At 41.0% G+C, this 20,170-nt stretch overlaps 1 protein-coding gene across 1 annotated transcript in view; it reads right to left on the minus strand.

The window, feature by feature from the left end:
- Window positions 1-1,067: 1,067 nt before the first annotated feature.
- Window positions 1,068-20,170, minus strand: part of foxo (forkhead box, sub-group O) — a 508,267-nt gene continuing 489,164 nt past the window's right edge. The window contains exon 4 of the mRNA XM_083124034.1: window positions 1,068-3,633. The gene's annotated coding sequence lies outside the window, so the exon portion shown is untranslated. The remainder of the gene's footprint in view (window positions 3,634-20,170) is intronic.

Consider the following 20,170-nt stretch of genomic DNA (forward strand, 5'->3'; position numbering starts at 1 on the left):
TTACACCATGAGTATTACCTTTATAATTTTTCACCATTGCTCGTCACGCCTGCCAGAGAGGAATAATATGTAAATGCCCTTTAGGATGGGATTTTATAATTCCATAGGACTGCAATTTCTTCCTTGACTGGAAGCACTGTCTCTCAGTGATGACCACCTTTCCATAAGTCATTGAAGTAATGACACTTTTCCCTCTAATTTAGTAGGAAAGGTTATGCGAGTCGCATGAATCAGATTCTAGAATTTATAGCTGGAAAAATTATCACGACTTTTCTCTGGAGTACATCCACATACGGTTTCTGCAGGCTTCAGAATTGAAACAATTAGAAGAAATCAGAACATTTCAGCAGCAAAGGGCAGAAGTATAAAAAACAACTTTAGCGTAAAAAGTTTTTAATAGTACGATGAAGGAAAATACTATGTTCATTTAGCGTTTGTAGCTATACTAGCCTTTCTCTTGTAACTCTAGAAGCGGAAGATTCCCCTGCCGATGAACTTTCAACTCTCAAGAAGTTCTTTGTCACACACGTTGCGAGTTCCTCGGCAGGGGTTGACATTGTGAGCATGAAAGGCCCAACATCATACAGTACTGACGTTACACATTCATTGCCATAAAAAGCGTTCATTCTCTGATGAATGTCAATTGGGGGACACATTTTCTGCAGTTAGAAACTCTGTCACCACATGCAGTTTCAGATGCACCTACATAGTATGGTTACATGCTGTCATTTTTCTCGCTCTAGTTCAGCAACACCTGGTGACAGAAGTTTGAAACTTGGAATGGAGAAAGGGGAAAGTCTGAAGAGTACAATGCATAGTTGCTCAAAATCCAAAATGTCTTTACACCGTCACAAAAAAATAGGAGGCATTACTTTTCAGCACGCCCTCGTACATGATGCATTCTTCCCTTCAGGACAGTACCCCTCGCTTACTTTTCAAAAGTCCCTTCATTCATCAAAACAACCGTTGATAAAGTTATTACCTACATTGGCAAAGCTGTCACAGCTGGATGTATAGGAAAATTTTCAGGTAACAGACGATAACAAAACAACATATTTTTGCTTTGAAATATAACATTTTTTCACAAATGTGGCGCAGTTCTATAGCTATACAAAACATTGTATCATTTTTCACTTAAACACTAAGTAACTATATTTCTTCAATTTTTTTTTCATGGGACATCATTTTTCTCCCTGTTAACACAGCTTTACTGACACAAGGCATTTACAGTAACCATAGTCCAAACATAGCTCTCACTTTAACAATACATATATATATATTATATTATTTTTTCTTTGAAAAATACAGTGTTCGTTTATTCAGTTCATTAACATAAATTTTACTTTACACAACGATCTGCCAGTTTTTTTTTTACAAAACATTGAAAAAACAAACAAAATACCAGACTGAAATTCTCATAAAAATAAAGGGACAAGGTATAAGCTAGGAACATAGTAAAGGCAATTTTTTTAAATGGTTTTCGACCTAATATACAGGGGAAGGGGGATCGGAGAACTTGCTTTTTTCTTTTTGTTTTTTACATGTACAATAAAGACAATAAATTCTTACACAATTGCGTGCTGCGACTGTCACAATGTCTTTAAAGCAATGGCACTGTTGAGAAAGAAACGTTTGCAGAATTGTCCAACAGATGGCACTGACCAGAAAAAAAAGAAACGCCACTTTCTGCGTGGAAATTCGAAAACAAAAAGTGGAAGCAACTTTTACAAAGGCCTTTCTAATCCACTACTAGCGGTGCACGAAGATTCTTTTTCCTGAAAGTGTAAGTTATTTCTAAGTTGTCTTCTCTTGTGAAGTTTGGACTATCAGGAGTTTTTAACTCCCTTTTTTTATACAATTTCTTTTTAGTGTGCTTGCCAAATTCTGCTTCCCAAGAAGAGAACGCAGGATAGTATTCAACACTGGTACAAGCATCGCTGTTACGACAGAACTAAATTAAAAACGCGCGATTGTCAACGATAGCAAAAAGAGTAATTTGGTTGTCACTTTCAATAAACACAGCAATCAGAATTACAACACAACACACTACAGTCCCCCAGTCTACAATTAAACAAATCGAAACAAAAAAAAAAAAGAGAAAATCGTCACCCTAAATGCCCTGTATCTCACCGAGCCCAGTAACATGGCCGGTCCTTCAGTTTTCCGGAATTACAAAAAAGATAAAATAATCAAGAGACAAGGGACGTTACAACAATAATAAAAAAAGAAAAATCGAAAATCTCACACAAAAATGGATCTCAGAAGTATTTTTCAGTGCCTGTACATTCAAATTTCTTCTAGAAGCAGAAGAAAACGAAGTTAAGCAGTGTAGCAAGGTCTATCTTTTTTTTTTACATAATTTTAGCCTGAGGTTACCACAATTCACGACGATTCTAATAGAGACAAAAAAGAAGACAAGCGCGACCTTTCATGTTTCTGGTTCACAACCTCCGGTACGTGAGATGTTGGCAATAATAAAAAAAAATCAATGAACAACTCGAGATCACCAAAAAATAAAAGAAAAACACATAAGAAACAACGACTTAGAGCGTTCTAAAAATTCTAAAAATTCCAACACATGATGTGTTAAATGAGCTCTTGTATGTCGACGACAAAAAAGGAACCACTGACCATTCGTAAAATTAAAAATATTTCCTATTTCGTTTTAAGTAAACACCATTCTCAAACACTTCTTGTCAACAGAAATAAAAACAATAACAGGAGTCAGGAAAAAATTTACACACATGCACACGCACAAAAAAAAATTGGAGCAAAATATTTTTTTTCAGGGAACATTTTCGTCGCATAACTTTTTTTTGTCCTTTTATCGTCCGAGATATACAATTTTTTTGTCTATTCCCTGAAGTGCAAGAACATTCTGTTTCTTTAAAATCTCGATAACTTCTCCACTATTTACAACTAGGCAAACTAAGGCTAGATTATAGCAAACAACCATCACACCTTCTTGTCCTATGTTTTCCTATTTTTTCCATAGTAGCAACAGCAAAAAAAAAAAAAAAAATAACGGCCACTAACAAAACAGGGGCAACACAGAAAAGAACAGATATACGAGGGTTAGTCACAATGTCAATACTCCTTGCACTCGCATAGGAGGCTGAGCATGTTCAAGCTCGTGTTCTCTTTTCATGTTTCAACCTGCCCCCAGGAACATTAAGGGAGGGATTTAAAAAAATCACTTTCTCACTTGTCTGTCACTTTCGATTTGAACTTCCTTTTCCCATTTTCTGGAGAGTCGTTTGATAAAAATGAACACAATCAAATCACTGTCGTTCGCTGCGTGTCCCATCGTGTTTTAAAGCTTCCTCAAGTGCGTTTCCAAAACACAAAAAAATTACACTGCAATGCATGCCATGAACAGCACACACACACACACGCTCACACACCTACACACGCACGCACATCAATGTTAAACTCAAATGAGGATTTGGTGTGTGGGGGTGTAACTTGGAAGGGACGGGTAAACAAGCACAGCAACAATTGGTGAGACCGCTGACTTCCTCTCCTCTCGATTTCCAGCATTTTAACATCCTCTGTCTGCGACCCCGCCTGGTTGGTGTGTGTGGCAGCATTGAGCGAAATTTTTCGATTCTTGTATGACGAGCACCGCAGGCCCTGAAAATAATAATAAAAAACAATTTTCAATTATCTCTTTACAAAAATCAAATCGTTTCTTAATATATAACAATCCAGAGAGGGGAAAAAACGATAACCATATACAGTCGTGTACCTTGCCGAGCAGCGATTTCGCAACAGCGCAAATGTTCAAATGTTGCGACCCGCGTCAATTTGTGTCCCCGACTGTAGTTACTACAGTACGTACAAAGGCAAGAGTCCCGAGTCGCAATGAAACTAATACATTTTTAGATGGTGGGTTCAGAACAATGTTCGGTTCCTGGCGCCAGAGCTTCGTTACCTTGATATAATTGTTACTACAGCTCGACCAAGGAGAGAAAAACCCTCTGACGCTATCGTCGAATTTCCAAGTGAAGGAAGCATGTGCGATGCCATTAGCTGCCCCTGCGTTGCCAAAATTTGTTGCGTTCTTGAGCACATCGATTCAGTGCCAAGTATTGATATCAACATGAAGTGGAAAACTGTACACAGTGAAAGTAGAGATGTAATATTTAACGTTGTAGGATTTTATTGACAACGAAGCAATTGAGGGGAGTTATACACCTGGCAACACTGGGTTACTCAGGCACAAGTCAAGAGGACGCGAGAGGAGAAAACAATGGGGCCTGACTCTTTGGGACAATACCGAGAAAGAGACATACTTTGGTATGGTATTTATACATTTTACATAAACCAAATATACTGTATTACGCGAATACTTTTTCAATCCTAAAATTATGGCTGTGCCAGGGAGGACCGAAGACAAACTATTTTTTTTTCTAAATACTTTTTTTTAAATTTACTTCTAACTACTAGCACATGCGTAACTTTTATCAGCATGACATTATACCCTGATTTATAATGGACAAAGGTATCATTTGCGACAGTATTAGACATTGACGATTATAGTAGTACGTAATTTCAAATTTCGCGCTGAAAATAGTGACTACCTCTAAAGGGTAGGTACGAATCTGACAATCTTCAAGCACACGAGTATGCACGGGATACTTTAGACGAGGATGTAGAGAGCCACCAGCGTGACATATTTAGACCTACCAACCGCGAGCAGGAGGAACTCTGGTAACGCTGATGTAAAACGACTTCGGCACCTCCAATCCCCATGGCAACGAAGCCCGAGATTGAGTTTTATGTGCAGAAGCAAGTGCGCGTAATCACTTCATAATCCCGATTATCGAAACAGTTTTCTGTCTATTCTGGGGCGACCTCCTTGCCCTCTCCCTCCCGAAGCTCGCTTGTGATTGGAGTGCGGTGGCCACTGGGAACGAATGCGTCGGTTGTTTCGTCTTCTTTTCTCAGACACCCCCTACACGATGACGTTCTGGCCAACAAAGCATTAAGGAGTCGCTAATATGCAGGAAAAATAATCAAACAGTTAGGCAGACATCGAAAGACTCTCGGTGATAAATCATAAGCAACAAAATCTAAAAGTTCTAAAATTTGATACAGGAAAGTTTACTGATGAAAGAATTAAGAAAGATTACCAAATTAAACTGTCAAATAGATTTGATGTTTTGCAGGATTTAAATGATGATGAAAATATAAATGAAACAGACGTAAATAAGAATTGTGAGCACATACGTAATGCAATAGAATCAGCAGCTAAAGAAAGTATAGGATACCATAAACCGAGAAAAAGTAAGCCATGGTTTGATAATTAATGTCATAATCTAATAGAAATAAGAAATCAGGCTAGACTTAGGTGGTTAAATAACTTTGATGATACAAATCTAAGCAATTATAATAGAATAAAGCGAGAAGTTAACCGCACGTTTAGAAGTAAAAAAAGAGATTACTTGAAAAGCAAAATTAATGAAATTGTAACAAACAGCAAAAATAAAAATATCAGAGATTTATATAAAGGTGTAAATAAATTTAGAAAGGGGTGGCAACCTAAAGTAAACTTGATAAAAGATAAAGACGGTGATTTTCTAGCTGACCCAAGCGATATTCTAAATAGATGGAAGAACTACTTTAATGACCTTTTAAATGTCCATGTAGGAGATAAATCAGAAGTAAATGAAGTCCACACAGCAGAACCTTTAGTTCCAGAACCTAACTTGACTGAAGTTAAAGATGCTATTAAAAGGCTAAAGAATAACAAAGCACCTGGCATTGATTTTATACCAGCTGAGTTATTAAATATGGTGGAAATTCATTAATATGTCAAATTCATAAATTAATTTGTTTAATATGGAATAAAGAAGAAATCCCTCAACAGTGGAAAGAATCCATGATTGTTCCTGTGTTTAAAAAAGGTGATAAAATGAACTGCAATAATTACCGTGGAATTTCTCTACTCTCAACAACATACAAAATATTGTCTAACATTCTTTTAACAAGACTAACCCCATATGCTAATGAAATTATAGGTGATTATCAATGTGGATTTAAACGTAACAGATCAACTACAGATCAAATTTTTCACATCAGACAGACACTTGAAAAAAAGTGGGAATATAATCAAAATGTCCATCAGGTATTCATTGATTTCAAAAAAGCATATGATTCGGTCAAAAGAGATAAATTATATAATATATTAGTAAAGTTTGGAATACCTAAGAAGCTTGTTAGTATGATAAAAATATGCACCAGTGAAACAGAAAGTAAAATTCGTGTGGGTAATAATATGTCTGACAAATTTATAATTCACGATGGGTTAAAACAAGGAGATGCATTATCTCCATTGCTCTTTAATTTTGCCTTGGAATATGCTGTTAGGAAGGTAAAAGAAACTAAAGAAGGACTAAAATTAAATGGTGTGACTCAGTTGTTAGCATATGCAGATGATGTAGACTTACTGGGGGATGATGTAAATACAATTAAGAATAATGCTAAAATATTTTTCAAAACTGCTAAAGAGATAGGTTTGGAAGTTAACAAAGAGAAAACTAAATATATGCTTACAGGCCGAAACCAAGTGTTAGGTAATAATCAAAATCTAATTATTGATAACAACTCGTTTGAAACAGTTTCCAAATTCAAATACTTAGGAGTAATATTAACAAATGAAAATTATATTAAAGAGGAAATAAAAAGTAGGCTTAATTCAGGAAATGCATGTTACTTCTCTCTTCATAAACTTTTGTCTTCTCGTTTAATATCTAAGAAACTAAAAGTTAAAATATACAAAACAGTAATTTTGCCTGTAGTATTATATGCATGTGAAACTTGGTCCCTTACATTGAAAGAGGAACATAAATTGAGAGTATTTGAAAATAAGATCCTTAGGAAAATCTTTGGACCTAAAAGGGATGAGGAGACAGGTGAGTGGAGAAGGTTACATAATTTAGAACTACATAATTTGTATTCGTGTCCAGATATTATTAGAATAATTAAATCAAGAAGACTTAGGTGGGCAGGCCATGTGGCACGAATGGGAGAGGAAAGAGGAGTTCACAGGATTCTTGTTGGGAAACCTGATGGTAAGAGACCTGTAGGAAGGCCAAGACGAAGATGGAGGGACAACGTTGAGATGGTCCTGAAGGAAATCGGTAGGGATGGAAAAGAGTATATAGAATTTGCTCAAGATAGGGAAAGATGGAAGGCCTGTGTTGCTGCAGCCATGAACCTTCGGGTTTAAGAAGGCTAGAGAGTAGTAGTAGTCGGCAGACATCGATCAATGTGTCGTGTAAAATTGTTTATTGGTTCCAGATCCACGTATACCCAACACCCCACTTTACGCTCCTGCTTTGGCTTTAAATTTACCCTTACAACCCTCCTAAAACCAACGTCACTCACTGACGTAAATTTCTGGATGAACCCTTGATGAAAATGAACTCCTTACTGAGAACAAAGGACCTACGTAGCGGCTCTAAGAACACACAACACACGGACAAGACAAACCCTCAAAGAGCATTATCCTGAGTTTGTCTAGGCGCCTTAGCTTCGTTAGCCTGCAACATTGAAGTTTTCAGAGTGAGTGACATTTTGGTGCATTCTGAAAGGGTCATCCATTGCACCTTGAACCGTGTCCTTCACACCATTACGATACATTGATACGTATACGTACCAGCAAAGTAGTGGATTCGCCTGGTTCCTGCTGGGGGGTGAAGGCAACACAAACTCAAGGGGCCGGACGGTCATGCCATCTGCACATTATGCGGCGAAGAGTAGACGAGGGCTCACATCCTACATGTGTGTGTTTGGTCGTGCCCTGAGACAACGCAAATGGGAGGGACAGTGCAAGGGACAGCATTGAGCAGACGATCCAGGCTGTATGCAGGGAGGAGAGGAGTGATATAACGAATGCAAACACATCCCTGGGCTCTTATTTACATGCAGTTTGGAGGGAGCGCAGGAAAATGCTGCGAGGGGTCAGTGAAAGGGAATGGTACGGAACAGCAGTGGGTCAGGCATAGATGGAGCGTGTAGTGCAGTGTTGTGAAGGTAGTGATAATGAACAATCTCAAATGTTAGAAGACAGCCATATTGCCTTTTATATATGTACATATGTAATTCTTTTCCAAATGTTTCTGTTTATAAATGTTTCTAAATGTATGATCAATGGGGTGTATGTTTAAGGCGGGGTGTTTATATAACAATATTGTAGGATACGCACAGCCGAAGGGCTCGTATCAATATCAATAAATATCATATCATTATGTTTACTCCTCGTAGCACTAGTAGAATAGAATATAGGTTTATTTCAGTATGAGCCTTTGCGGCTGTACACACATTTCCATACATCAATGATTTTTTTTCTTTCTTTTTCCATATCCCCTCTCCTTATGTCCTCACATGTTCAACTTTACCTTTCATATTAATTGTGGGTTCTTCACTCACTACAATCTATCAACCTAAGTTTTTTTCCTTTCTTCATAATCATATTGTCAGCAAGAAGATTTCTGCTCCCGTCCCTCATCTTATTCGCCCTCTTTGTCCAGCACTAGTAGCTTTAGAGCTATCCAGGGTGGTATTTGAAGGAGCGATGAGGGTTACTGCATTTACCTTGTGGTTTCTAATTTTTGGCACTTGAAAGGGAGGAGGCGTGTATATACAATTTATATAACATCCCGACGTTTCAAGAGTAGTTACTGGAATCCCTTGATGGAAATTTTTCACATACCACACTGGAGCTGTCGATAGTTCAAGGAACTAGCTTAGCCAATTACACTAAAATGCCTTTACTTACTCGAAGAAGCGTCATTGGTTCAAAGAATTCGGCCAGTTGCTGGTAACATGCGCTCTCTAGACGCTGGGGCAGTCACTCGGAGCTGTACCCAATACCCTTTCCGATCGGATGAGCTTGTCCCAATTCTTGAGCGACCCTTTAATCGCTGAAAGCCACGGCTAGATTAATGCATCGGCCATCCCAGATTAATGACTCCGTGCGAGGCTCCCGAGGGCGCTGTGGCCAATTCCGCAGAAACGCTGTCATGCGGTCCTCGGGAGCCTCCTGAGAGGACGCTGGTCACGCTACTCGGACGATACCTTCGGGCCTCCTGCAATCGCGGGAGTAAGATGGTATTTTCAGCGAGAAGCGTGTCTGTACACTGAAACGCCAAGATGTCTTTGGCGAACGTCTTGGAAGGCGGGTGGCACTCTTTATATATACGGCAAGTACAGACCGTAAAATGTCAAGGTGATGGTTCCAATGGTCAAAACTATTAGAACTGCATGGATTTTTAAATTTATCAACGTAACTTTCTGGCATAAATATTGGCTCTAGAAAATAGCCATACTTAACTACATACATGACTTCACGCAGCAACTTTCAGGGTTGCTACCGACATCCATTTCGAAACGGAACAATTTCGATTTACCCACTGCCTACAAATCACCTTTCTCCTTTTCGGCTCCAAAAGCATGGAATGCATTGCCTGCGAACATCACATGCATAAACAACCCCATAAGTTTCAGAGGTAAAGTAAAAGGTCTTCTGTTAATGGAACAAATATATTATTATTATTATTGTCTTTTGTATTTGGAGTTACACATTTGTGTATCGATCTAATTTTTGTGTATTTCTGACAGGTGTATCTTTATATTATTATTTTACATCTAGCTTACTGCTTCATACGCAGTTTATCAGTAATATATAGCGCTATATGACAAGGGTCAGGTGGCAGAGAAGCCCTTGGCTGAACCTCGCCCGCTAAATAAAGAAAATTTATTATTATTATCTCTATTCTTTCTCTTTTGTACTAAAATCGATAGTACGGTGTGAATAGAGTACCATGCCAATAGCTACGTGCACAGGAATAGACCTTTACTTCGTAACATGTATGTTTTGATTCTTCGTGAGTGCCCCTTCATCAATTTCATCATTTGCGATTACGCAAAAGTGGCAAAAAACGAACTATGTACGCCAAATCGATCAATCAATCATATGTTTGATTAGATTATTTTTGTTTAGCTTCGCTTTTCTGCCACTTATCTCTAAGCGCGAAGATAAGGATGGATGGATGATATGATGAAATTGACGAAGGGACAATCACAAAAAGAACACCCATTCCGGAATCCATTGTCATACTTTTCCATGCATGTTCTTTACCCAATTCGATGCTTTTGCAGTTAAAATTTAATGTTTTTCCTTACAGGTATTCACCCTCTAGGGATTTGCATTTATAGTTTGGTTAGACAGTTCGTCTGTAACATACTGAAATATGTTACCATAAATGTCAGTGGCCACAGCGAATTTCTACAGCCTGGATGAAAATTGCCGAGGGTTCGATGAGCAATGCACTTTTAAGAAAATTCCTTCATCCGTATGTCCTCTACACGCTGGGTTCAAACCTACTGACGAAATAACAGTATCATCTGCGTACGTTGGAAATCCTCTCCAGTACGTTCTTGCGGAAAGCAATGCACGCAAGCAAAAATATCGTCATTTCCACGGTGCATTTCCTGGAAATTAATAGTTTCCGGGCGTCGTCTGTTGAAGATTACTTTCTCGGTCTCAATCTCCTCGCTCCCAATATATACATTCCGATGTTCATTGGGGGCTTAGGACGAGAAACAAACTGAAGATCGCCGCGGAGGAAGAATCACGGTCGGTGGAAGCACTCAGAACAAATGCGAAACGTGATGCGTGCCGGGCGAGGAGGATACACCACTGTTTGTGGAAGGAAGAAAGGTGAGAGTGCATCCTTTGCGGCGAAGGCCCGTTTGATGTGGAGAACCGCCATTGACAGGTAGAGTAGGAAAGAGGGGAGGGATCTAATTCAACATCCTTCCACGGGAAGCGCTGATATCGCAGTTAAGCCTATTTAAACGGGGAGCGACTGCAGGCACGAACTAAAAGAGGATTAAGAGGTGGAGAGATGTTCTTAGTGGCGCTCTCAGGGTACACTTCACAGAGGCCTCTCCAGACGGGAGGAAATGAAAGGTGAAAGAGAGAGGAGATAAAGTATCCTTTATCGAGGACTTGCTTCCTCTGGTTATTTTCGGATTACTCTCCGAGGGCCGGCAAGGTAAGGATCTGGATGAAACTAACATCCCTGCCGGGCACGCGCAAGTTAAAAGCAGCCACTCGACTCACAATAGTAAACAGTGCACAATCCAGTACAAAGCACGTCTGGCTGAAGCGACCAGTGACAATCAGGAATCATAGCCAGTCGCCCGTCTAGAAATCACCATGTTTTCCTGCATTCCAAAATTTTAAAATTTAGGACCGTTGGGCAAAAAATGACATTGTGACTCTCCAAGCCCCTCTTGTACACTGAGCCGATTAAACCTGTTAATGTTTCGTTATACCCTACCCGGTTAGGCAACCCTCAACTACAGAGCGGCACGTTTATTTCAATTCTGTCAAAATGCTCGTGATTATTAGAAAAAGGAAAACAGCTAGTTTTAGAGTTTCATCCGGGACTTGTCTGGACAGGAAACAAACTGTTGCGCATTAACAACATACACACACAACCAAATTTAGATTTATTCAATAATATACACCTTCGAAATCTCCATGCCCAGATGGTTGACAACATTGGTATCATCACTTGGGACATGTTGGAGCAGACCCGGACTGAAATCGAGAACAGGCTAGACACCACAAGGGCTCAGGTGAAAGTGGTGTGATTTTTTTCCACACACTAAACATAGAAGTGTTGTGATGTTTTTATACACTTCAAAATCCTAAGACTTACATGTGTGAATAACATTCCCTTCTTTATTGCTGTGAAATTGGGAACAAAATTAGGGACATTTCAGTGTAGACACAGTTTGTATATACTGTATATGTACCTTACATTCTAATTGAAGTTTCATGGCCTCCCTGATGGCGAAGTGGTAGTAGCGTCGTTGCTTCCAGTCCCGGGTTCGACACCGGGTGGAGGCACATAGTGGTTCGGATTCCAGTTTAAACCTTTCTGTGCATAAAGTGAACTTACGCGTAAAACAATTCAATCAATCAATCTAACTGAAGTTTCGATCGATACAAGAATCTCCTACCGAGAGTCTCATTCTTGTCTCCGATTTTACACCGAGATATCTACATCATCTTATAAGCCGTCCGATTTAAGCTCTTCCTTTGCCTGACTTGGATTGGCGCACGAACCCTTTTAACAACGACAAAAGGAAGAGAAAAAAACTACACGCATCCCCCTTCCCCAATCCGTAATTGACCATGAGAAATTCCTGGTTGCTAATAAAATGGAATCGCATTTCAGCCACTAAATCACAGCCTCTGTCGATTGCTTGTTCGGGGGGGGGGGGAGGAAGAGCGGAGGGGGGGGGAACGCGAGAAAGAAGGTTCCACCGGCGATCGCAGCGGGCGGGGAGAAAAAGACGCGAAATATATATAATTGTGACCGCTCCTCCTCGGGTGAGCCGTCGCTAATAAGGTTATTACCGCACAATTCACAGCCCCCGGGGCTTCGACTCTGATGTATGCTGATTTCTTTCCCAGCCACAAAAGACGACGGCGAGAGAGGAAGAAAGGAAAGAGAACATCGCTTCTCGGAGACGAAAAATGTAGACAGTTACTTTAATCCTCCCCCTCTATTTCCGTTAACAACTTCATTTCTTGGTCTCCCGGAGTGAAGTGTTGTCTTGCAGTAATAAATTTTCCACTCAATTTCTGCTTTCCCTAACAACACAATGTTCGCAGTTTTGCGCAACAGAAAAGAAACGGAGGATGGAGGGAGGAACCTTTTTCCCTCCCTCTTTTTCTTTCTTTCTTTCTCTCGGCGAATCCATTTACATCGTTGACCTCATGCCTCTATAATTTTTCTTTTCCTGAGGAAGATAAAAGTTGGAACGCAAATCGGTGTTGCAGCAAGAGTAAAACAATTTATGTTCACTAACCGGTCCTTATGAGAAGGCTGTAACTTACACTGGAGAATTTACGTAGTTTCTCGGATGTTTAGATCTCGGTGATGGATCATTGGAGGAGGATGTTCTCGCCACGTGCTCAAGCGTGAATGATCTGAAAGACAGTTCCTACATTCTAAAATTAATATGTATCAGAAAGGTTCCCGTATATAAAAAAGGGGGGGGGGTTCTGGAGTGCAGGTTTCCGCCGTAATCAAGAGCCACTCGATTTCTGCAGATTTCTGCAATCATAAAAGACTTGGAGTGAAAATTTCTGAAAAAATAGCAGCTCTGGTTTCATAGTTGGGAGATAACATAGTCTATATTGGGCGTGTAAGGGTTAACATTCAGGTCAGGCACCCAAATATCAACCTGTTCCACGTAGTACACCCCGGTAACCTTTTTGCAGGCCAACGAGTCTCTGGCGTCTGGACCCACGACCAGTATAATCCTCTGTAGGGCTGTGTGTGTGTGCTGTCCTTATATGAGCTGAGTAGTACCCCTTTACAGACTCAGCTTCTAACCCAGATAGGGGTATTTTAGTCCTCCGACACGGTTTTATTGTAGTTATGGTAAGGGGCTGGGCCTCGTGTAATGTGACGGGTGCAAAATAGCCTACGTTCTGACGCACCCACAATTTTCAATTCAATCAATCAATTATAGTATGTATTATGACTAACTAAGAACACTTTTGTTTGTTGACAGAGACAATTTGGATGCACTACATGCTGAAGATTTGATGACGATTCGCAGTTGAGACGGACGATGTGGCTATTCCAGGATCTAACGTATAACGTAAATTTTGAGGTGCGTGATAAAGCTGCAATCGAGATTTCCAATATTTTAAATTTTCCCTTTCGCTCTCTTCATAATCCCTACAAGCGAGTTAGATTCTGCTTGTCTCAGCCCATCCACTCTCACCCTGCTCGATAACATCATAGAAGGAGGTTGAGGTTTCAAATACTCTGGAGTTGAGTAATTTAATACCCCTTCTGCTTGAAGCGATGTTGCATTTCCAATTTTGACACCTTGTAATAGCCTTAGCGCAGTGATAGTTGGAGTGCAATAGCGAACGTGGCAGTGCCTTTGGAGGTGAAGAGTTTTCGTATTTGATACTTTTTTGTTGTTTAGCATTGCTTTTCTGCCACTTTTGGCTAATCGTGATAATGAGGAAGAGAGATGATTAGATGAACCGAATGAACAGATACTCGCGGGTTCGTGCTGTCGGCTGCACGGTACCTTAGCCTGAGCAGGAAAAACTGGTGAACAGTTTCTCTCTATTTTCGGTCATAAAAACGGACCGCTTGTGCACCGCTTTTTCGTCACGAAATCTGAGTACGTGTGCGATATATTTCTCTCATCTTGGTAAGTAAATACTGACCACTTGTGCAATGTATTTCTGTCATTTTCTTCACAAAGAGCTGACCACTTGTGCAATGTTTCTATCTCATTTTGGTAACTAAATACTGAGCACTGGTGCACTGTTTCTCTCTCGTTTTGCTCACAAAGAACTGACCACTTTGCAAGCAACATTGACTAAAAGCAAGGCGATGGGGAAGTTTCTACTGAAGACTTGTTATTTAAATTTACTCATCGCCGTGAGTTAGGCAACACACATAACGCCATGGAGGAAAGCGAGTAAATCAGGATCTAGGTTCCTCTTTTTTCTTCTTCTTTCTTGCGGGCGCCCGTACATAGTGACACGAAGCCCAACGTGTTAGCATGTCCGGTGTTGATTAGGCACACGTAAGACAAAAAAAAAGTCCCACCTCGAAGCCACGGAACACCCAATATTAGTATAAATATTGCATTATTAGTACGCAATATTTATACTGATAACAGAACCGTCTTCAAAACATTTTAGTATAGAATCGAAATGTTTCGCAACGGCTGCCGCCACGTTGCCTCACGGTGTACCTTTCCCGACGAACAAACGTTCTGCGAATCAAATTAGGTAGCTAGAAAGAATATCGCCGATGCAAGCTTTGCCTCCCGTCTTTATGGAGTGCAGAATCGCTTTAACGTGAGCAAAAAAGAGCACCGGGAAACGTAGCTCCCCTCTGTCGGTCGATAATTGAACTTCCTTCCTAAACAGTCTCTCTGCAAGACGCGACCTTAGGCAATTCTTTGTGTCTTCCTTTTCATTCCGAAAAATCCTTTTACAGATTTCCAGGCCTCGGTGAAACAGCTTCGTACCCCGATGCGTCATGTGGGTAGCCTATCTCTCAGGAAACAAAGTTGCTAACAATCCGAGACCGCGAGGGAGAAAAAGGAAACAAAGAAACGAAAACATACTATATATTCCGAAGAGGAACTGAAATATCACAACCTCGCAGGAATATGAACAAATTCAAAGTGTCAATACGACGGAAACGGAAACAACTTGCAATTATGCAAGGCCCTGTTCGTGATGCCTGTGGGGAGTCTTGTCGTTTTTATGTTGCATCCAGGAAGAGGGGTTCCACAAGGAGCCCTGGTGTGCCTGCCATCTGCAAACGTCTACATTCCGGTCGTGGTCGAGAGCGTGTGGAGCCTTATTCCAAACCCCAAACACACAATATCCTATACAAGTTGTAGAACAAACCAACGTGAAATTCACTCACGGCAACATTGAGACCGAGAAGATTTGCAACTCGCAGAGATAAAACCTTGAAACTGCTATGCTAAGATAGACCTATTGGGACTGGACCTACAGTTGGATCCGAACCACTGAGCAATGTGCCTGTACAGGATACCGAGCCCGTTACCCCCTGCTTACAAGAAATTGCATAGAGCGGGCTGATTGCACAACATATTATATTAGGGTCAATTCTAAAGACAAATACTTCTTATATAAATATATGCAAAATGAGTAAGCTCTGCAGGGTTTGAAACAGAAGTTAGTCGCATCCCAAATACTTGAATATTGTGAACTTTTCTCTAATATTGGCTACAAGAGAGGTTGCTTCTTCTGTATATACTCTACAATGGTGAGGTTACACAATGTGGAGATTTTAAATGTTAACTACAAGGTTGCTGCAGGTCATGGTTTAAAATTAAAAAAAAAAAGGAGGAAAAGTTTCCTGTGCATACAGCACCGTGCCGTAAAGGCACATTTAGGGGATGTGGGGGTAGGGTCCTACACATTTTCGATCTCGGCCATTTTGGAGGTGATGTGAGCAGCACCACGCTCCGGCCACATTTACCCCAAGGGTTGCCGCCAGATACCAATTGATTTGAGGGTGAGTGGCTCCAGAGCCGCTTTATGAGGGAACAAATCCATAAAAATTCCGACGTTAGATCACCCACATCGTAAGCAACTCATAAAATCATGTGAGTCCTCTGTAAAATAATTGGTAACCAAAGAACAACTTGATAATCCCTACGAAAAGAACTCTGATGTTTCACCTAACCGTTTCAATTTACAGTATTATTCAACAACTTGTCTTTGTCCATTTATATCTTCATGTATTCAAGAAAAATAGTCAATTTTACTGCTTTGAGATAAAATTTCTTGACATTTTCATCATGCAATTTCGATGTGTCTTTGAAACAGCATTCTAGTTTGCTGAGAGGATACCCAGACGTTAATAACGAAAGAGCACATATTCAAGTGCCATTACATCCACTGATGTTACTTGCAACAAATGGGAGGCAATGAGGTGTGCAACAATGTTACTCAGGTACGAAAGAAACTAACGAGTTCTGCTCTTCCATTCTGTGACGTAATGAGCGGAAGACCGCGAAAAATCCAGAATCTCCCTTCCCGCAGGGACTCCGCTTTAACCTAAAAACGAAAAGGTTTTTCAGAACCGGGAGAGGGGAAGGCGAACCGGGAGGAGACGGGAGGGGAGGCGCACTGGCGCCAACTCTTTACACCGAGTCGTCAAGCCAGGCGGGCGCGGGGCCAAATTTTGAAACCGCGCTCCACAAAAAGAACTGCGGGCTCGCTTAGTTGTCACCGGGAAATGAGTGATGGCAGGCGAGAAGTTTTAGCAGGCTAAAGATATTGATTTTGTTGCCCCGAGGGCTCTGGCTAATCCCCCTTCAATTTGCATGTCTAGACGGGAGGGAAAGAGTTGGGAGGAAAAGGACACACGCGCTGGGGAATCATCTCCGAATGCGGACGGCGTGCTCGCGTGGGCCAGTTTCTTTGTTTTCGTTTCGCGCCAGTTTTTTTTTTCCCCGCGCGAATCCGACAACCGATTTTACGGAAGAGGGATCAGGGTTCAAATATAAGTATCTCATTGGCTGCTCCAGTCAATGAAGAATCCAGAGTTGCCAGTTTCAGTACAAATACAAACACGCCGCAAAAAAAATCAGGAATCATTCAGGGGACGTGCTGAAAGTCGCATGGGATGAAGAGAGTTCGATGTCACCAAGACCGAGCCTAAGGTGGTTACTTGACCCTCGCTGGGAGGAAAAATTGCCTACTTCTTCCCTCCTCTCTTTACTACTTTGTACTCTTTTCGTACTGGCCTCCCCAATGGCTACGTGGTACGGTCGTCGCCTTGTAATCGAGGGGTCCCGGGTTCGAAATCCGGTGGTGGCACATAGTGGTTCGGATCCCACCTTAAACTGTAGGTCCAGTCCCAATTAGCCTTTCTGCGCATAAAGTGAACTTAAAACACCAAATCAATCAATCGTATTTTTTCTAGCTTTACGTAGTCGTTTCTTAATCTTTGTGTTTCTTTCTTCATTATCTTCTTGATCATTTATTTTGTTCTGTTTTCCGCCCTATAGATCGTTTCTTCTCTTCTTTCCTTCTCTCACTGTCTCTATTTCTTTCCTTCTCTTCCTATACAGATACACCACGGTTTTTCTTCAAAAAAGTCGACTGTTTTCCCAAAACTTCGAACTCTACACGTTATCCTCTTTCCTTCAGAAAAATATATTCAACAGGGACAGTTCTTCAGAGTACCTCACGAATTTCGAGGTTCGACTTTAAATCTCGCCACCAAAGTTCCGGCGTTGTAGCACCAGCCTGGGCATGGGTGTTTTTTTCCGACTGTCCTTACATTACTTCCATCTAATCATCACCAACCCTTATGGTCGAAGCAAAGTAACATAACAAAAATACAAATACAGATTTATTACCAGGGCTTGTTCAATGCTAAAATTTAAGAATCCTCAGAGAGCTGAGTGCGAGCAAGTACTCAGTTTTATTCACAATCAGTGAACATGTGGAAAAGGAAAGGGTAAAGTGCAAAGCGACGAAGATTGAAATTGGAAGAACCACCCTCGAAAGGCTAAGGTCCAGATTTGAGCCATTATTCTAAGCAAGTGACAGTCGACGACAGGACGCAGGTTTCCCGCATTAGCATAGGAGCTGCGAGTCTCCCAGAACACAAACAGGCAAGACCTAATCCATCATCCTTTCTTCCCCCTAATATTTTCCGCCTCTCAGTTTAAACATTCCAAGAGTAGCTGGAGGCAATGTGACACAGATATGGGAATCATCTACGAAGATTCCAACACACAGTCAATGTGGATGTCTCGTGTACAGGTTCCTCCAGTGATTCTCAGCCCTTGGGGCATTCCTCAAACATACAACTAGTTCATGTCCAAGTCTTAATGTACACGTATTGATCTGTGTATTCCATGCACCTCAAACTCGTTGTCCGTTGTTGTATTTATTTGTTAACTTTTCACCTCAAATTCTCTAGGCAGGGATTTGTTCAGAGTACTACCCAGGGGATGTGGGCAAAGTTCAGAACGAAACGGTAGATTTCGCACACCTTACTTATTTTTTTGCTGAAAATTGAAACTGATCTGAGATAGTTTGCACACAAACACATAATGTGTAGGTAAATACGTAAAGGAATTCCTGTGTGTAACAACGGTTTGAGGTGAATGTGTCGACAGCCTCTAGAGCCCTGTTTCCGATTACATATGGTCTTCTGCACCTGTTTTTATTCTCTAGTAGCTCGACAGTTGTCTTTACCTTGCTAGGTCAACACCGGAAATCCTAGAATCACCCGGAACAACTACACCTACGACAATACAAGCATTTTCAACCTGAGATGAGACCGAGGGGGGTGGAGGCTACACTCACTTTTGGTCCATTATTACTAAAAAAGAACGCCAAAGACAGGAAAGGGTGGAAAATAAGGACTGACTACTAAAAAAAAAAAGTATACGTAACCACCCTCTTTCCAAAATCCTGCTCACGCCACTGCACAGGCCATGCCTTATGAAAACTCCTGCTTTAGCTCATTGACAGTGTGCGATTCGAGTTTTCTGCATTGTCCCCCGTGTACCGAACAAGAAACAATAATTTTCTGCCTTAGGCTTAAGTGAATGACCCACGCCTATCGTTCTTAGGTTTTGTGCAGCCTACGCCTCTTCAGTTCCCCTCAACGTCCATTCTTTTCTTGGTTCCTTTTTTCTCCTTTTCCACACACTATTCTCTTCCTTAGTTTCTGAATCTTCTCCTTTCGGGGGGACGGAAATGGCAAATGATTACATGCCAAAAAATTCTCTCTCTCTCAACGTGTTCTTTCTTCTAGTCTCTTTTCATACGTAAACGTCCAAGCATCACACGTGTGCAGTTACAGGCATTTTAGTCATTGATGATGACGTTGCAAACGCGCTCTGAAAGGAAAACGGCGAAGAAAAAGAAATTTACCCGTTTGAATACGTCTCATTTTTCTCCAGTTTCAACTCCTTCGCAGGAGCAGAATGGCGGAAGCAGAAACACAGTGCTTCAAACCGCCACAACATTATATGCGTTTTGAAGGGAAATTTTGTCCACACTATTCATCCCATTAACAGGCCAAGAAAACATAAAGAACAACTATTTCATCATGATTTTTCGTCCTTCCCTTGTAATTTTGAGAGATCTTTGTTTGTCTGGCCCTCCAGTCAATACAGCTAGAAACATGAAACCCGATCTGGGAAAAGAAGCGTAAAGGTAAGTTCATTACTATCAGTTGGTAAAAATCTTAAAACACTGGAGAAAAAGCAACTTTTCCCAACAAAAAGTTCTTTACGCTGGACACAATTTTAAACCAACATTTGGCAACACTGCCCATTATGGCAGGAGAGAACACAGAAGATTCAGGTAGCCGGGAGCGGAAGATCTCCCCCCTCCGCCTTCATCTGAGTCGTAAATCGAGGGTTTGGAGATTTGCATGTCACGTTCCGCTGACCACAAAGAGCTACCTCGAGGAACACTTGTCTGCAGACAAGGAGGCGAGGGGCAAAGGTAAATATCATCATCCATCCACTATGCGTTGCAGAAGTAACGATATGCGATGCAATTGGGCGTGATGTCTATTTCATGCCG

This window comes from Lepisma saccharinum, chromosome 6, assembly GCF_977018435.1.
Source record: "Lepisma saccharinum chromosome 6, izLepSacc3.1, whole genome shotgun sequence".
NCBI lineage: Eukaryota > Metazoa > Arthropoda > Insecta > Zygentoma > Lepismatidae > Lepisma > Lepisma saccharinum.